This window comes from Anser anser, assembly GCF_964211835.1.
Source record: "Anser anser genome assembly, chromosome: 2".
Lineage (NCBI taxonomy): Eukaryota > Metazoa > Chordata > Aves > Anseriformes > Anatidae > Anser > Anser anser.
Genome location: NC_139721.1, coordinates 28001128 through 28020620, shown reverse-complemented (window position 1 = coordinate 28020620; position 19493 = coordinate 28001128). Strand labels below are relative to the sequence as shown.

At 37.4% G+C, this 19493-nt stretch overlaps 1 long non-coding RNA gene across 3 annotated transcripts in view; it reads right to left on the bottom strand.

Annotated features, from left to right (window-relative positions):
* The window catches only part of LOC310893897, a 22359-nt gene extending 2995 nt beyond the window's left edge, over positions 1-19364 (bottom strand). Inside the window, exons 1-2 of one of the 3 annotated variants that reach the window (XR_014579394.1) lie at positions 19248-19364; positions 63-147 (exon numbers count right to left, since the gene is read on the bottom strand). This is a non-coding gene — a long non-coding RNA (uncharacterized lncRNA). Of the gene's footprint in view, positions 1-62; positions 3914-7487; positions 8046-19247 lie in introns of those variants that run through there. The other 2 variants (XR_014579395.1, XR_014579396.1) reach the window with 2 other exon arrangements.
* Between the last annotated feature and the right edge of the window lie 129 nt (positions 19365-19493).

Below are 19493 nucleotides of genomic sequence, written 5' to 3'. Positions count from 1 at the left end.
AACATTCTGCCTTCATAATCCATCCAAGAAATTTGCCCTCTTGTATTTCAAACAGGCTATACCTTGATTTTCTGCATGATTTCTTAGCTTCAGGCTGCATCACAGAAAATCTCAATCTTCAGCTGAGTATGTAATAAAATCCATTTCCTGCTGAGTAAACAGAATATATATATATATATATATATATACACATATATATATGTATCATGTCAACACCTTAGAATTATGGAAGACATTCATGCAACATGGTTTTTCTCTTGTATATATATCTCTCCTTGTAACACATACATGCAGACATATACACATACACAAAAACCAGAAAACTTCACCCTTTTTATAGCTAAAACCATACTTCTTAAACTGTAAATGTAACCAATGGGTTATATCCCAGGACATCCCATACAGATTTAATAAAGAACTTGGAAGATTTTCAATATTTTGCTTTATCATGAATCACTGAGAACTTTAAATAATTACTTTAAAAATACTTTCATTTAGAAATAATTTAGTAGGCATTTAGGAGGATCGACTAAAAAGAAAAAATTGTAAAAGAAAATAATAAAATCTTATTTCTATATTTAGGCTTCTTTATTTTGTAAACCTAGTAATCCAGAGGCAAAACAAAACAAAACAAAACAAAACACCCTGACCTGTAAGATGTCTGCATTGCAACTGCAATTTCATTTTGGAATGTGCATCTGGAACGTGTATTTCTTAATTTGTATTTCCCATGCTAATCTTTGACCAACATTTTCCAGTTCACACCTATATTGCAACCTATATCATAAACTGCAGAAAAGAAAGCAAGAGGGCTGCATTGTCTCAAATTTGCATTTTCCACATAGTTTAGTAATTGCATAAGAAAAAAAAAAAGTTATGAGCAGAAGAACAAAATCAACTGATCTAGGACACAGAAACTGAATTCTTGCATTTCAGTGCAGTATTTATAAGAATACTTTTTCTGTACTGATAGATCAAACCTCCCTACTTGAACAAAACAAATCAGATGGCTTTCTGCCAAGAATTTTCTGAAGTGATTTGAAGGGGAAAGAATCTGCTCTCCACCCTAAATCATTCTGTGCCAGGGAAGATATGCAGCTGCTATTGCTACAGTCCGTGGACACTGTTAGCTCAGAAAGAAATGAGTAGGAGTTGCAGCTTACACAATTATGTTGTCAGCAGAACTGGTCTTTAAACTATGGAAAAAACAGTATGAGTGTTTTTTATTTTTATTTTTTAAAACCAACTTTCTGGATATTTGCTAAGTAAGCACAGGAAGTAACAGGCATCGGTTGTATTTCATTTAAGAATAAGCAACAGAGTCGACAGACTAAGAAGGAAATTGTGACTTCAGAGTTACAAGTCCTCAAACACCTAGTTTTTTTCTACAAATAGCATAATTTAAATTACTCTCTTGTTAACAAATTAGCCTCCATGCTAGTCTATATACATCTACACACAAAGAAAAATATTATAATATGCAATCTCCAACAATATCTATGGCGGAAGTCCAAATCACAGAATCACTACTACAAGCATCGTTAACTTACTAATGATCTGTCACTTTGTGGAATAGGGGAATATGAGACAATGAGCTACTTTTCTTGTTCTTCTTTGCATTTCTCAACAGGAACTTGTGTTCTCACGCTTAAATGACTAAACTTATATGGGCAAGTTTGTTCAGTATGATTATCATAACTATGCCCCTTTGCCTATGTCTTCAAACTGAGATGAAGAACAGGACCGGGCTCGAACTTCTGCTGAGCTCTGATAGCTGTGAATCTTTCGTTCTCTTCATTTGCTGTAGCCCAGGCTTGAAGTGCTCACAAACAGCTCAGCAGCACTGAACTGTGGATGGACAGGGCTGCAGTGTTTCAAGCACTGCCCACGAACAATCCCTCCTTCCAGCACAAATGATAATTTGTGTCCATGCCAGAAAAAGAAGATTGTTCACTTATAGAATGAACGAGAGCAGAATGTGATCTTAAGACTAGATCTGAACCTACAATCAGTTGACAGTCATAGAGACTCTCTTATTCTGGTTCTATCAGTTCCAGCATAACTTTAAGGTAAAATTCAAAACAATCACAGAATCACAGAATCACAGAATCGTCTAGGTTGGAAGAGACCTCCAAGATCATCTAGTCCAACCTCTGACCTAACACTAACAAGTCCTCCACTAAACCATATCACTAAGCTCAACATCTAAACATCTCTTAAAGACCTCCAGGGATGGTGACTCAACCACTTCCCTGGGCAGCCCATTCCAATGCCTAACAACCCTTTCAGTAAAGAAGTTCTTCCTAACATCCAACCTAAACCTCCCCTGGTGCAACTTTAGCCCATTCCCCCTCGTCCTGTCACCAGGCATGTGGGAGAATAGACCAACCCCTACCTCGCTACAGCGAGGTAGGGGTTCAATACCATACTTCAATCCAATACTCATTCTCATACTCAATCCAATACCATACTTGGCCTATTCTGAACATTTATGTATATTAAACCTAATATTGTGCAACTTCATTTTCTTTCACACATGACAATATGATGCTTCCTGTTTTTAATAATTACGCCTAAGTAACGCAGTATATTTAACTTTTCAACAATTCTACTTAAGATCAAAACAGCAGATCCAAAGTATGTGAATGGAGGGATGGTTAGCCATCATTATATTTGCATCAGAATTATGAAGTTGTTAGCATGAAGATTACTGTAATGGTTTAAACAAGAGATGAGACACAGACCCATGATGCACTGGACAACTGGAGTACTTTACTAAAGAGAGTGGGAAAATGGTGTAATATAAATCTCAGAAAAAAAATGGCAATAACATCTATAAAACAGTCAAAATAGTGTATAAGATACTGAAACTGTTCTCAAACACAAAATAAATTATTCAATATATTGGGATATCTCCTGAATGACAAATGAGAAAAACAAGTCATGGAATTCAAGAAATAGCAAGACAAACCTCTCAAAGAACCCACAAAAGGATTTCATATTGACGACACTCAGTGAGAGAAACATTTGACAATTAGAATGTTTGAAAGATTTTTAATAAAATCCATTAAAGTCAAATAAAGCAAAGTATTTGCATTTTCAGCTACACTGATTTAAATCAGTGTGGAGGAGGGGATTTGGGACAAGTACTGCATTCTCTTCATATTGTTCAGCGCAAAAGGCAAATGACAGCACTCAAATAATTAAAGGCCAGATCTAAACTCATCAGAATTGTTTATAACTATAGCAACACTTTAGTGAAGTTTGGCTGAGACCTACATGAGTGTTGTTTACAACCTCTGACTGCAGTAACCAAAAATCCAACCAACCAAAAAAAAAACACAAAACAAACATACACACACAAACATAAATAAACAACAGCAAACAAACAAACAAACAAACAAACAAAAAGCTTGAGTATGTGCAGCCTGGGGACCAACGCTGTCTCTTCTCTGGACAAACCAAGAAGCAAAGATGAGGAGGTCACATAATCTCTGTCCTTGGTAAAGTAATTCTAAAAACTCATAAGCAGAAATTAATCTTTAAATAAGCTACCCTTCCCCCCCCAAGCAGATTATAAAGAAGTTTTGACAGAAATAGCTAATTAAATTTATATATCTTGTAGCGGAAGATAAGATCAAGCCATCATAACTGTTACAAAACTGAAGTGTTTTTATCTATCATCTGCTACACAGAGAGGGAGTACCGACACTGTTACAAATGTGTAGAAACCAATAGAGACAAAATAAAACAGATGAAGTTTATTTATAGCAAATATTATGACTTTTGTAAATGTATGAAAACCACAAATTCCAAATTACTCAGCATGTTATAAAATCATCTTGCTCAGAAAATTAACAAATGATTTAACAAAGTATATAAAAGTACAGTAAAAGCTACGGTAGGTCATAGTACACTAGTCTTACTCACTAGTCCACTTAAGGAAAAACAAACAAACAAAAGCAGTATTCCTTTTGAATTCAGTGAGAGCAGGGTTAGAACCTCTGGGGTTCTATATTTTCTTATATATATATATTTTTTGTATACAACTCGCAGGCCCACAGAAGCTGTGGGCCTGTGAGTTGTATACAAATATATATATATATATACATATATATATATATAAGAAAAACCTGAAGCTGTTCTTAGAGCTGCCCAGCATGTTAGACTGCTGTCCAGCAGGCTGCAGCAGCCAGGATGCTGAGAAGAACTGTTGTGCTAGGTGGTTAACCAGCATGGTCACTGTGCCCAGCACAGGTCACAAAGTGCTGAGCAGCAGATAACATTTTTCTTAGAAACCTTACGTGTATTAGTGTTGATGGCTGGTAATATCTATTTATTTGAGCACATTTCTCTAGCACTCCTGGTTGGCAAGAGGCAATAATGAAGAAGTTCTGCTGACATTGTTATCACTAACTCCCCTCTCTGGTCCTCATGATCTATCATTAGAGCACTTCTGAGGTTCAGAGGTTTGAATGTCTGACTAATTAAACAAATCTATTCAATTTAGTATATCGGGAGCCAACCACATGAACCCTCCTCGTTTTGATCAACACAAGCATGTGGAAAACAAACACTGAAAGCCACTGCTAGTAAAGTATGCTAGTAAATGTGACTGCATAGAATCACGTCATCACTTATGTATCAAGGCTCTATTTCTATCATTGTAATGCATTTAAAGGTGTGAGCTTTAACTTTTTTCTTAAAAAGAGATGTAACAGTTTACAGCCTCCACCATGAAACAGTGGCTATCAGTCTATAAGTAATCCCATCAGCGCAGCTTTTTGCTCCCATGTTTTTTAGATCAGTCCTTGCTATTGAATCACAAGTAAGTAGCAGTTTCTAGTTTATCTTAATCTCTCAGGACCTTATCCTTACCAAAGCTTAAGTCAAGTTTTGTATTTAAACAAACTCTTCCCAAAAAGTGTTAACTCATTGATCAAAATGTCTGCCTTTCCAGTCAGACCTACTCATTCTAACCACATGTGCATTAAATGCTATTTTATCTAAGCGTCTCTCAGCAAATCAAGTATTTCATTGCAAAAGTCTTCAAGAGGTGTGGGCCAGACCTTGAACAAACATTCCGTCTAGCTGTCCAGTCTTGTCCTTGATGTGGAACCTTCAGGTTCCTTGGAACTAACTCTGAAGACAAAAAGTTAAGTCACTGAAACAGATTACAACTACTCACTCAAGAACTCAGAGTACTGTGAACTCTGCAACCTGAAACTGGATTTGAGACCTAGCAGGATAATAAACAGGAAATGAAGAAACTAGAAAGTTCTTTCCTGTGAGTATTAATGAATAGGAATCAAACCCAAAGCCAACTGCAGGTGGGAAGAGTGGTTTACTAATGGGCATTATTGACTGGAATTAAACTGAGTAGTCCATATACTGCTTTGATGATCTCAAGAAACAAACAGAAAAAATGCCTGCTATTGTACTTTAGTAACTGTGTAGAGGATTGATTAATCTCAGAAGCCTCTTTATAGATATCTGGGACTTCCAGCTCCAAAGGAAAATCACTGCTATGGGAAGGTCCATACTGTTCTTAAATATCACCCAATGAACGGCATCAGAGACGACTTGCCCCTACAGGAGACTGAAACAGTACAGCTCACTAAGCAAACTAAGCTGTTCTGGTGTTTCTATGGTTTCTTGGCAGCAGCACAGTCAGTGAATTCCCATTTTGTGAGAAATAACAGACAAATTTTGTAAATGGCAGTTCAGAACAATAGGGAGAGTCTCATTTCTGGGTGTGAAATAAACAGATATGGTTTAGTATCTCACAACAGTTTTAAACAAGACCTCTAATGCTGAAGAGGTTATTTGCAACTATGGCTATGCACACTGGGGAAGTGGGAGAAGGATTTTGAAGTAGAGACAACAACTGAAGAGATACAGGAGTCATAGAATGGTTTGGGTTGGAAGGGACCTTGAAGATCATCCAGTTCCACCCCCCTGCCATGGACAGGGACACCTTCCCCTAGACCAGGTTGCCCAAAGCCATGCAGGTATACCCATAACCAGCATTACCTCAGACATGGTTAGGTTCAGTTTTAGTCAGCTGCTGCTTTTGTTTAAATGTTGAGCTGCACAATATGGGGAATGTACTATTTGAGATGCTGACAGAAGACAAAGTTGACCTACCTCTCTGCCTTCTAATAGATTTAAATTATTTTTTCTTCTTCTTAGGCTTCGTCCTTTTGGGGAATAAGAGCAACAGCATAGTTCCATACCAGTAATAAGCCTCTGAAATGCTACAGACAAAACACGTTTACAAAACAATATTCACTTGTATTCTAATGAAGCGATAGCAATTAAAATGTGGGAGCTCTCACATGTTCTACTCCCTGATTTTACTTACAAAATAGGTAAGATATGTAGGTATGTTTTAATTTGAAATACAGTATCTATAGCTCTTAAGATATTGAGGCCCCTCACCCACCAGCAGAGTACACAGTCAAAGGACTAAATACTGAAAGTCTGCCAGGTACATGGCTACCTCACAGGGTGTCCTAACATTAAGATTTGTTTCCTCCCATGCACTGTCTGGACTGCTTAAGCAACTCAAAATGGATCCTGCACACTAAGCAAAGAGACATATTGCTGATTAACAGCAAATGCTAAGCATAGGGCATATCTATACTTCGCAGAAGCATAAGTGAGCAATCCAGTGCTGGAAAAGGTACCTATATCTAATCAGAATCTAGAGGCTGCTCCTACATATGGATGCCAACAACTGCATTAACTTATCAATTAAAGCCCTCTGCAGGGAGAAGATCTTGGGCTTGGTCCCTGCTGCGAGAACCAATTCTTTATCTATATTCAACAGAAAAAGAGCTGAAACAGTTTTTTTGACTGGCTCTTGAACAACCCAGGCTCAATGAAGCATTCTAACCAGCATAATTTTAAGGCGTGAACTTGCACAACTAAGACATTGGAAACCAAAAGAAAATGGGCCCTGCAACCAACAGATTTTAGGTCTCTGGACTTCTTGCATATGTACAGAGTGACTCTGCATGACAGGAAATGACTTGGAGTTGCACCAGTTCCTTCTCCTAAGCGAGTTTAAGCAAGACCTAGTCACTAACTTGTTCAGACTGAGACAATTATGAGCAGACAGTAAACCAGCAAACAACTGGAAAGCTCTGGAATCAAATAACAGGTGAATTCAGACATTTTGAAGAGCTGAACAAAATTTGCTTGGAGCAACTTTAGAATCAAAAGCTTCAAGCATGCCAGAGTTCTGTTTTCAATGCCAAAGTCCTAATTGGTTTAAGTCCTATAAACAAAACAGAGTGGAAAAATATTAACACGTTCATGCTAGCGGATCAAAGACCAGAGTGATTTCCCAAGGCCACTTTGGCAGAAGAGACAAATACTGAGCACACATTTCTCACGCCCTAGCCTGGCATTTCCACCAGAAGATTCTTTCTAAAAGATTTATTTCCCCAGATAATCTTACCAATAATGCACAGTTCTCTTACCTCCCCTCTACCAAGAGTTGATCAAATTATCATCAAAGAATAACTACCCTGAAAAGACTCTGTTTGCTCTGCTGTTGTGCTAAGCAACCGAAACAAACTCAGTCTTTCCTTGTAGATCACATTTTCTAGATGCCTGATAAAATCTGTTGGTTTGCTCTGGACTCTTTCCAATTAGTACACATCTTCTGAAGTGCACCAATTCAGATTAGTTTTGGGCACAGCACCAGGCACATTAGTGACAATGATGATTATTAAAAACTCCCTCAAAACATTTCAGTTTGTGCACTTATAGAGGGCACAATATAAGTGGAAAGGAAAATAAATAAAACCTTTTGGAAATTTAAGCCTCCCAAAAGAGTTCTATCACCTACTCAAGGATGATGGAAAACAAAGTATAATTATTATTCAGACAGTATCTGAAGTCACAGAAAGAGCAAATAGTTGACATATTCTGGCTAAATCAGACAGCATCCAGAATGGCAACAATGATCTAATTCCACTGAACGAAAAACAGTCTATATGAAATCAGAATTCAGAAGTATACAGATTAATATCAAAAACCGCCATAAGCCTGAAAAAGTATAATGACATAATCTAATGGTATTTTGATACCAGCTCAGAACCGTCCAACTTCATAGAAATTTTGTTTGAAGACAGTATTGTACGTATTTGAAGCAATGTGTCTGAACCTAAGGGAGGGTGGAGGGAGGGAAAGCAGTTTTTCAGGACGTATCTCCTAACATATACAAAGTTAATACTAGCTGCAATAGGATAAGTTTTAAAAGATTAGTATTAGTGTATGTTAACAAACAAGCAGATATGTTTGGTTGCAGTTTCCCCTTGGCTAAGAAAAGTGATGCTCACACTCAGCTCAATGACTTCTCTATCTGTAACACAGAAACTTATGAATCTCAACATAACTAACGCCAAATTTTCAGAAAATAATCTCGTTTCCCTGTTACAAATTGAATCCACCAACTTAATGGAAGTTACAGCAATTTTTAATGGTCGCGTATCTTTTTACACCTTCAAGTGCATGATATAGCTACCCTCCTGCCCTCCACAATCAGGCAGGCTCTTACAGTCTCAATGTAAGAAAATGCTCAACACTGAAGGGAGCCTGTCTCAGAAAGAAGACTGGATAACAGCCAGACTATTACTCAGCAGAAAGAAAAAACTTGTTCTGTGGAAAAAAAAAACAAACACTCTTGTCAAGATGAAATTTAGGCTGTGAAACAAAAACTGCAATACTTTTTGTCTTCTTAAAACAATGGCAAAGGATTTTCACCTTCTCCCTATATTCAGGTATTCATAGTGGCCTATATAGAGATAAGAGTTATCATTACCAATTATGACAAACACAGTTTTTGCCAAATTAATACAATATCTTGTTCCTGCTTTCTTCCAGGCTCCAAGCTACATGAAATTAATTAATAAGCTGCTTCCAGGATGTGTCTTACTCCCATTCAAAAGCAATGAAAAATTAAATTTATCATATTTCATGCCCTTACTCTCTCAAAGAGAGTATTGGGTAAAAGCAAACTTCGACGTATATGTGAATAGTGAAGATGATGAATTTAAACCAACCTAACCTCTCATCTGGGTTTTGAAAGCTAGATGCTCAGGAATTATACTGCCTTGACAGACGGAACTACATTAGTTAGAAAAAGTCTTCAGGCAAAAACACAGAAGGAAAACAACAACAAAACCACCACAGAATAAGCTAATTCAGTATTAAAAGCAAAATAAAAACACTATCCCTGCACTCCTTATAGAAGTCTTCATAAAATGGTCAACATTTCATGACACTATGGATTACGTACACCACAGAAGTTAAAACCAGTCAGTTTACTGGTGAAGTCTAATGACCGAACTCAATGGAAATGTTTCCATTACAGTAACTTTCTCTGATCCATTTCATGCTTGCTCTACAATCTATTAACAGTGATTTTGGAAGTTTTATAAATATAAGAGAAAAACATTAAAAAAATGTTTTGGAATTTTAGATGGCAGTTTTTGCATTAAACCATGTAGAAAAATATGTTCAATTCGCATAGACCTTCCAGGCCAGCAGTGAAAGAAACAGTCCTTAAATAACAGAAATACTGGCAATGCCAAAGAATAGAAGAAATTTTACTGACTGACAGTCTTGGGACAAAGAGTCAGTTCCTCTAACTAATGATTAAAAAATGAATTAAACTCCTTCATAAAGATCATTTTACTCAATTCTTCTGACTGGAGCCTATCTAGCATTCCTAGTTATGTTGACTATAACATAAAAAATAGTTGGTTACAGCTCAGTCTTGTTATTAATTATCTATTTTCAGGTATTTCACCATATTAAAATTACAGTGAATCCTTTTAAATATACACAGTTTTTAACTTTTATACTTAAACTGTATTTCCATGCCTTTTTTTTTTTTTTCAAAATATAATGCCCTCTTTTCTCCATTACAAAGTGATCCAAATTGAGTAAAGATGCAATTATCACATTTTAGTTCTTGTCCAAGTCTTCTGCTTGCTGTTTGGCCACTGGTAATGCAGCTAGCACAGATGATGGAAAAAAAAAAAAAGTAATACCTCGGAGACAGCAAATCCTGGCATGTAGACCACTATTGTGCATAGTATTTTATGAAAGAAATCTGATTCAATAATACCAAGAGGCTAATGTAATTGAACATGACCAGATTGCCACAGCTTTGCAGAAAGCCAAAGCAATAGTCTACTACGAGCAAACTATTTCAGAGTAAGTCTGGAAAATCTATGTCTTAGAAGGGAGAATACTTATGCAGTAATATCTCCACTTCTTTCTGCTTTCTTTCTTTATTTATTTCCCTTTTAAACTGTTGCTGGCCTTGAACCTACCTGAATATTTAAAATCCGTCAAGTTCAAGGTGAGTTACTACTAAAAAAAATGTATCGTCCAATATTATGAGAGTTCTCACTTTGTTGCTAAATGAATATTTTACCCTTTCTGGTTCATTGAGTTACAGTTTTGTTAACTTTCATAAAATAAATGTGAAATTAATCTTGTATCTGAAGACAAACCAACAAAATTGGTCTGACTTCCCTGAATACTGCTGGACTTGCATGTTCATTATCAAAGTTAATGTGATACGTCTTGGGAAAGAGGGGAGAATACAAGGCTTTTACAGTTGAGAAAAACAAGTTAACCCTCTCCCCCTAAAAGTAGCTTTTAATTTTATTCATAGTAAAATCTGTATCACTGGGGACACTGGCCTTGCTAATTGACATTTTTTTATTATTATAGGTAAACAGCACGTTAGAACATTGCAGCATTTTCAAATAAACCATTGCTTTACTGGCAGTAAGTATCAAGAAACATTACTGGAAACCTGTTATTGCTGGAAAAGCATTTTTGAATGTTGTGCAGAAAAGTACAATAATCAAATGTCTTAAAAGAGTTACATTAGTCAATATCACTTTTTCCTTAGTAAATTTTTGGAAAGAGGCTGACAATGAGTCACGTTTTCAGGGTTCCAAAATGATTTTTGGTGTATAACATTGTTATAACAAATTACATGTAAATAGTACTCCTTCTAGTTAATCAGTCCTTCATAAATACCAAAGTAGTTTTTGTCGTTTAGTTCTAGAGAGGAAAAAAACACCTTTAAAAGAACAATGCACCAGCCATGTTACATCTTTCATTGCCAAAACTAGTTGTTGTTTCTCCCTTAGGAAATGCTGGACAGAATTTTCAGCAAAAAATAGGAAATAAATAGGAATAAAAAATAAATCAATTATTACTAATAATAGTATATATGGTCAGCAACCTTGTAGATTTCTGTTATTACTTGTGATCCTTCTTCCCTCAATTTTCTCAGTTCAACCTTTCATTCATTTTTCTGCTACCTATCACCCAATGAACGTAAGACAGATGGTGGGTAGTTCTACTTTCTGAAAATAAGAACATCCCTGAGGCTGTGTTCATAAAACAGTCTTTTGGTACAGTATCTCACGTCAGTTCTGTAATTCACTCAATGCTTGGTAGAGAGCCAAAGGAGATGCCTACAGTTCACACACAGAGATGTGCAAGATAGGACTCACCCTTTAAACACACAACAAAACAAATCTATTTGAGTTTATCTCCCATATATATCTTACAAATACCTTTGCATATAGGAATCTATGCTCTTGAAAATTCTGAACAAAGCCTTTTCTTCAAAGCCTTACATCAGACAGAGAAATTGCTATGGATAAACACAGATTTTCTAAATGAGTGTGTTTTCACTTGGAGCTTACTTCCGTCCACTATATGGCAAATACTTGAGACTACAGCAGGAAATACTACTTAACATTATTTGAATTACTTGTGACACTGCCAATATTTTAGCAATCATACAACAAACTGGTTTTCCAAATCAACTGATGTCATCTAGGTGAATGCAGAAGACAAAAAAAGTGGAAGAATGGTTCTATTTCAAACTGATCTCTTGTCTACCTGTCAGATTTGTGCTAAAAATTCTGTATTGTAAACTGAATGTGCAGAATGTGAAAGTAACACTACAATTCATTTTAAATGCTTTTAAAGAGCAACATACTCTGATTTCTACAGTAAGCATGCGTGTGTTGTTCCATATTAATATTTAATTGGTTAAAACACTCCTGTATAAGTCATGAGAAATGTTTTAAAAATGACAATTTATAAATATTCTTATTCCCCTTTGTGCCTAAAACACTTTAAATATCAAATTAAGTATACGTGAGTATGAATTTTGTATCTCATTTTAACTATACAACATGCACAAATTGCTAGTGAAACTTTAATTACATACTGGGGACAATGTCTTATAGCTGAGAATAATAAGAAAGCCTAAAGCAGTATAGAAATTTCTAAGGTAAACATTCTCTAGTCTATCCCTAGTTACAGTTTAAATAGTCATGGAAGAAACTGTTCACCAAGATTACTATGTTCTATCATGGATGTGTATTGCCTTAATAATGAAGTGAACTTAAATTACTTGAAACATTGGAGTTATACATACAGAAACATAACAGTATAATACTGCAAATACTTGGGGGGGGGGGGGGAAACTTTAATATTTTTAGAACACAAGCATGGAACTGTAAGTCTATTTTATTTACTGTAGTGTATCTTGGCCTAAGTCTTATCTCCAGTTCAGGAAAAGAAGTGATGGTTTTCAGAGATAAAAGGAGTACTAGGGCTTGAGAAAAAAGGTTTTCAGTTAAGAATCCAAGAAAGGTCAGAGAGACAGGTCAGGAAAAAGCTGAGGTTCACGATCTTTGTTTTTCCTTAGAAGTAAAGAAAGTCATGGAAAGAGTTTTGCATAGAAATGCAATATGGACATGTTCTCTATCAAAGGAAGAGTTCTTAAATAGAGTTCTCAGTTCTTAAATAACCATGAACATTACGACAACCCATATAATGTTAAGAGGAAAAAATAGTCTCAGAAAATACAACAGTTGAAGATTTGGATTTCTTAGTTTTTCAAGGTAATGCTCAGAAAAGGATCAGGAAAAGATGAGTAACTTCCAGATAAAACCAATGTCTGACTGGTTCACTTAGGCCATGCACTCACGATAGGTGAACACAATTTACACAATCTTGAGAATTTTCAGTTCCGCTACCTAAATAGCTAGACAAAGGAAAAAGGACATATAGTAAACAGAACCTTGATTCCCTTTTACTGTGGCCCCCAGAGCACTACGTTTCTCAATCTTTTAACTGAAGAAACACTTAACTTGTGGAAATAAGTAAGTAAGTAAGTAAATAAATAAATAAAACCAACCTCAGATCTCAAAGACCATCTTGCACTTACTGTTACAAAGCAGTCACAATTGCTCTCTCTTACAGACAAATATAAAGAAAGATCCAAAATTTATCCTAATTTTTATTTTCCTCTTCCATTTGGCTTGCATGTATGGGAGACAATGTGTATACATGAATTTCCGTCTTTGACTTGTTTTTTTGAGTTACCTTTTTATATGTTATTGACCATCAATAACTATCAGACTATTGGCTGAATAGCCTTGCTTTAGGTGATGTTGCAATTAAATCACATCACTCAGTGGTACTGGAACAAATGAAGCTTGGTCTCCTAAAGATTTGTTTCTCATGGTTGATGGAGTCTGGGGCCTAAGAATGCAATTCCAACTGAAGCCTTCTCCTACAGCAAGCATTCATAAAGGTTGGCTGGCTTATTGCTTACTATTTCTTTCCCCATTCTTCGGTGGTTAATAGCGTGCAGTTTAATGATATAGCTTTTCCTTTATCTGTAGACCTTCCAGGGGACAGTTGCAGAAGCTTTCTACTGTACCCTGCTATCTATTTTCTCAAAGTTTGTAGGAATTTGCCTGTCTGTTTAAGACACATTTGAAGTCGGCCACCGAATTCAAAAGTTATTGTGGAGGTGTAGGGGTAATTGGTCAGTGAACACACATTCACTCAACATTGATCTTACTTCTACAGGAAGCGACACTAAAATCATTTTCCATACTCTGTTTTGCTTTTCCAAAACTCATTGTCCACTTATTGCGGAGAAAAAAATAATAAAGCCACTGAAATATGAATGGAACAAAACAGCCTATTCCTGTCACCTTAGTTCAATGGCCCTCTCATACCTCATGCCTTTCTCTTCCTTCCTCTGGCTCCACACTGACTTGCTTTGCTCCCACACTCTTCTGGTGCATACCACTTACTTTCATAAACTAGGACTAGAGTCCCTTGTTCTTCATTACCTGACTCTTATCTCCTCAGACATCTAAGCAACACCCAGCTTACTAATTATCTGATCCCAACCTCACCCTACATGAGCCCTGCTTCCAACCCAGAAATGCAGACATGCTTCAAAACAGTGACCCTGCATGAGGCAAGGACTTCAGACAGAGGCTCAAGTTTTTTCTGCTACAATTTGAAGAAATGTGAATTCACGTTAGTAAGTTACACACTATTGCAGTGTGGAAATAGCACTTGATAAAAAGGTACTGTACACTTTGTCTGCATTTCAAATACTTCCATGTAAAATTTGTATTTCTGAGTTTGGAGAAGACCTTGCAGTATCAGACTTAAAGCAAAGCAAAGGGGTATGTTCCCTACAACAGGAGATGAGACACACTGATTTGTACATGATTTATCTTCACAAAGTAAGTCTTACATCTTGTGAGATAGTCCACCAGAAATAACAACGCTTTCAAAAGTCGTTTTCATTGACTTTTAGGATTTGGCACACAAACCTGCATGCTTACATGAAAAAATAATAAATTCATTGCTGGTTCACCAGTGCCTCAGGGATGAGTAACAGACCTGAAAAGATGAAAATGTCAAGGTACTGAAATAATTGTACTCCCAAAACACGAAGCCATTTTGGAAGATGTTTGTATACAGGGAACCTACACTTTATTGGACTGTAGATAAAAATAAATGTTTTTTACCCCTCTCAGCCATTCACTTGTCCTTTACAGGTACAACCTTTGGATTGTAACATTTTGTTTTGGATTAACACTTTTTTTTTTCTTTTTTTTTTTTTTTTTTGGTCCAGGCACAGGAAAAAGATTCTCCTTTTATTTCCAAAATTCTAGGTAAAGAAACTAATATTGTGTAAGACCAGAGCACCAAACAATTTTATTGATTTCTACTAACTGGAGTTAAGTCTTTGCAATTTGTCCTTTTTGAATTTCTCCATAATGCTGCTTAAAACCAAACCAAAACAAAAAACTATTTTAATGCGATCAGACAGAAAATTCTTGTTAGGCATCAAGTTAAATTGGGTGTGGCCAAAGTGATTACTATGTATCATTTACACTGCTACACATGCAAAAAACTTGTATCACAGACTAGATCCTTATTGTGCCAGGTACTGCGTACATAACAGTAGAATCCATATTTCATACCTTAAATAAGAAGCAACATACGCATACCTCAGAGAGATCGGAGGAGATATGAAACAGTAAATAACTGGAAGGTACAGTACCCAATTTCACTAACCATTGTAAAGCTAGAGACTTTAAAAATATGCTGTTAAAAATGCCTAAGGTAGGATTCTACTCTGAGTATAATGTTAAAAAACATATACCACCATTAGCATAAAACCCTGCCCCTTACTTGCCATATAAATAAGATATTTTCATATGTTTGAGGTGTAGCTTTACAAACTTACATATGTATATAAATAAAATGTATATATGACTATACTCAATCCGCTTTCAGATCATAATAATCATGGAACCAGAGAGAGAAATATGAGGAGACTCTGACAGGATGCCAACAATGCAGACATTCAGTTGTTATAGGGAGTGTTTATTGTCCTGGAACAGGAGCCAATATTGTGCATTGAAAAGCCATTGGTTATGTCTGAACGCTGTTGGGAAGAAGTACCAGAAACTAAAACTTTCCAGCTGTTCCAGCTAAGTTCCCTAATTGCTGGGCCATCCAGCAATACTCTTGCACTACTTCAGTGTGCTTTTGTGAAACTGCACAGAGACTGCTCAGGATGGATAATCCTGACCCAAATCAGATTGGTCAGTCAGTCTTGTCAGAAGAGGTTGGCCTGAGCTTTTTGAAGCTGAGGAGGGCACAAAACACAAGTTCTCTAGGTCCCAGCTTACCTACTCATGATAATGCTGTAAGCCTGGTGATCAGTGCTACCATATTTCCTTCTGCTTTTATCCTTACAGCAACTTCTGTCCTTTGTGTGGGTTTCAGACCTTTTGTGCACTGGATATACTCTAACCATGCCTCTCTGATCCGGCCCACCATGGATTTCAGATGATATACTACCTACTGTTTGGACTGCAAACAAAACAGGCAGAAGTCAATTAGCAATTTTTTGCTGCAGTGAAGACATCAAGTGCCTCTGTCCATGCTTAGAGTCACCAAATACGCACACTGAAAAACCACAGCGACTACATCTATGGTGTTCTGCAGCTTGTGCTCTTGAAGGGAGAATTTAATTTCTACCTAAGCCATACCTCACGTGCCCAGATGCAATTTTACATATGGTCCGAAGAAACTTATACATACGTTCTCTTACTCTGCATTAGTTTTGTATAATAAATCTTCATTTAAACTGTGTTACAGTTGCCAGGCAAATCTTCCCTCTACTGTCATTAGATACTGCTTCTTGGATTTTTCACAGCTGGAAGATTAGTACTGCATAAGCAACCAACATAACCACTTGCATTTAAAACGTATTACAACTCTTTGCTCATTTCAAACAACAGAAACCACACACACACGGAATAGTTCTGCATGCATTTTCTCAAGTGAAAGCAGCTTGTATTTGAGTCTCTTAAAGAAAGAAAAATTTGGTTTCAGCATCATCTTCTACTACTGTATTGCTGTTATGGAAGTTGAATTATTACACTTCATTTTTACTTTTTCAAATAATTTTTTCTAAACTGTTCTGTAGCATGAGGGCATTATAGTTTAATGGGGCTTTTATAAGATGTCTGAGAAATTCAAAAAGAACAGAAATTAAAATAGATGGTACTCTGTACTAATTTTATATGCTGCTGGAGACACATTTATATCTTTTAACGGTTCATTTCCTATTGAGTTCCAGAAGAGTTCTCCAGAAGCGTTGTTTGAGCAAAACCACTGCCATTCACACAGACTTTCCAATTAAAGGTTAGCTGTGCTCACTGCCAGTCCTCTGTAAGCAGTAATGTTCGCTGAAGAGGACAGATACTACTCTGACCAGTGGACACTCTAGTCTTCTCTAACCTAGATTTTGAAAAGCCTATCCTCAAATCCATGTCAATAGCATTTCAAATAAATCTTCATGCAGGCTCCTTTGTGAAGTTCAAACTTCGGGTGATTTATGTTTTGATAAGGCTTCTGAGACCTTACTCGATGTTAACAAGGTAACCCCCTAAAGAGCAAAGCTTTGAAGCACTGAGGCAACTGAACCTGCATTCATTCCTCCCAGTCTTCAGCTCTGTATGACAGAAACTGTAATCTTTACTAGCCATAGCACAGTAGAAAAAAATAAGGTGGATATCCGCAAAATGAAGTAAGCTGTACATTTTCTGATTCTTAACAAGTATAACTTAGGTATAAATTATGTTTTTGGCTAGTTTTCCATGTATAGCTTCTAAACACTATGCATATACTTTTATTTATTACCTATTGCCCTAAAACTGGTTGTAAAAGTGGAAAAATCTTGAGGTTTTGTAAGACATTTAAACCCAAATTGTGCCATTAATCAACTTGTGACATTTTGCTTTCATAAGTTTATCAAATGTCTTTTTAAGAGGGAATAATACTTGGAATGTCACTGTTCCCCAGGGTGAGACAAATGTACGACAAAGCTTGTTTTGAAACAGAGGAGGCAAGCCAGAGAAGCCCACAACTTATATACAGAGTACTGTCTCAAATTGCTACACACTTTCATACTTCATAAGGCAAGGGTAATTGCAGTAATTTTACACTTATAGACTATTCTGAAGAAATAATGCTCATATTTTTCATGAAATACCAGTATCAGATTGCTGGCATTAGTAACGAGTAAAGCCTTGGAAGAGGAGAACCTCAGAAATGGAGAATTAAAAGCTTATGTACAGAGCAGAGATAGAAACATTGCTATTTACACCTTCACCGGTCCTTTACTGCTGAGAATGCAAAGGTGCATCCAATGGAAAGTTCCTCAACATAATTTTTTCCCCATTAAGAATTGCCCCTACCCAAAGGTACTGGCATTTTTACTCTAGATTTCAATTAGATTGCTTTACCTCAGATAAAACAAAAAATAAATTAGCAGGAAAGAGAGAAGGACCTTACTGGCAGGCTGAAGGACAGTAAGAGTAGTTCCTTGCAGTAACACAGTAGTTCATTTGGGGCAATCTCATAACAAAAGCAGGACTGCATTCTTTGAACGTGTTAGTTGATGTACAGAAAACATTATTTCTTGAATTCTGCAAATCAGATGGCTTAATTAGGTTGTTAACTGAAAACAACTAGCCTTACAGCCTGTTACGGATTTTGCGAGCCCGCAGTTCACATCTCCTGTCACAGCTGTAGTGTGCAAATACTCCAACTACCGTGGTTTTCAGGCACTTGTACCAGTGTTACCAGTGAAAAGAAGACCTAGTATTATCTTCTAGAGAAGGCCAGTCAAAGATAATTCTTGAATTGTATGTTGTAAGTTGAATTGTATGCCTTTTTTTTTTTTTCCAAATGTTGTGGTTTTCCTGCAGATTTTCCATAAAGAACAAACAGCTTGCAAAGTAGTACTTCTGTGAGCATCCTGAAGGACTTTGCGTGCCCAAGTCAGGCTGATGGCGTTTTTTTAAAACCAACAAAATGCCAGACTTGGCTGGAATCATAGAATCACTAAGGTTGGAAAACTTTAGATCATCTGGTCCAACCATCACCCTACTACCAATGTCACCCACTAAACCATGTCCCTAAGCACCACGTCCAGCCTTTCCTTAAACACCCCCAGGGACAGAGACTCCAGCACCTCCCTGGGCAACCCGTCCCAATGCCTGACTGCTCTTTCTGAGAAGAAATGTCTCCTGATTTCCAAACTAAGCTCCCCTTGCACGACTTGAGGCCATTCCCTCTAGTCCAATCACTAATTATCTGCGAGAAGAGGCTGACCCCCAGCGCCCCACACCTTCCTTTTAGGTAGTTGTAGAGAGCACTAAGGTCTCTCCTGAGCCTCCTCTTCCCCAGACCAAACAACCCCAGTTCCCTCAGCCGCTCCTCATAGGACTTGTGTCCCTTCAGGCAGTCCCTTTAGGGTTCCACGCTGCGAGCTTTTGCCCCTCGCAGTTCACCGTTTAGCCCTCGGCGTGAGGCAGAACCCTCTCGCGGTGCCCCGTCGGGTCAGCCTGTGCCTTCCTCAGCCGTGCCGGGGCCCCCGTGCTCCAGGTGCAGCTGAGGGGGGAGCCCCCCGTCCCCATCAGGGAGCAGGGGCCGCGCTCCACCAGGCGGCATCCCCCCGGCCGCGGCGGAGCCCCTTCCCGGGGCGCCCCACCTCAGGGGGCAGCACCGCCCGCCCCAACCCGCGGCTCCTCCTCCCC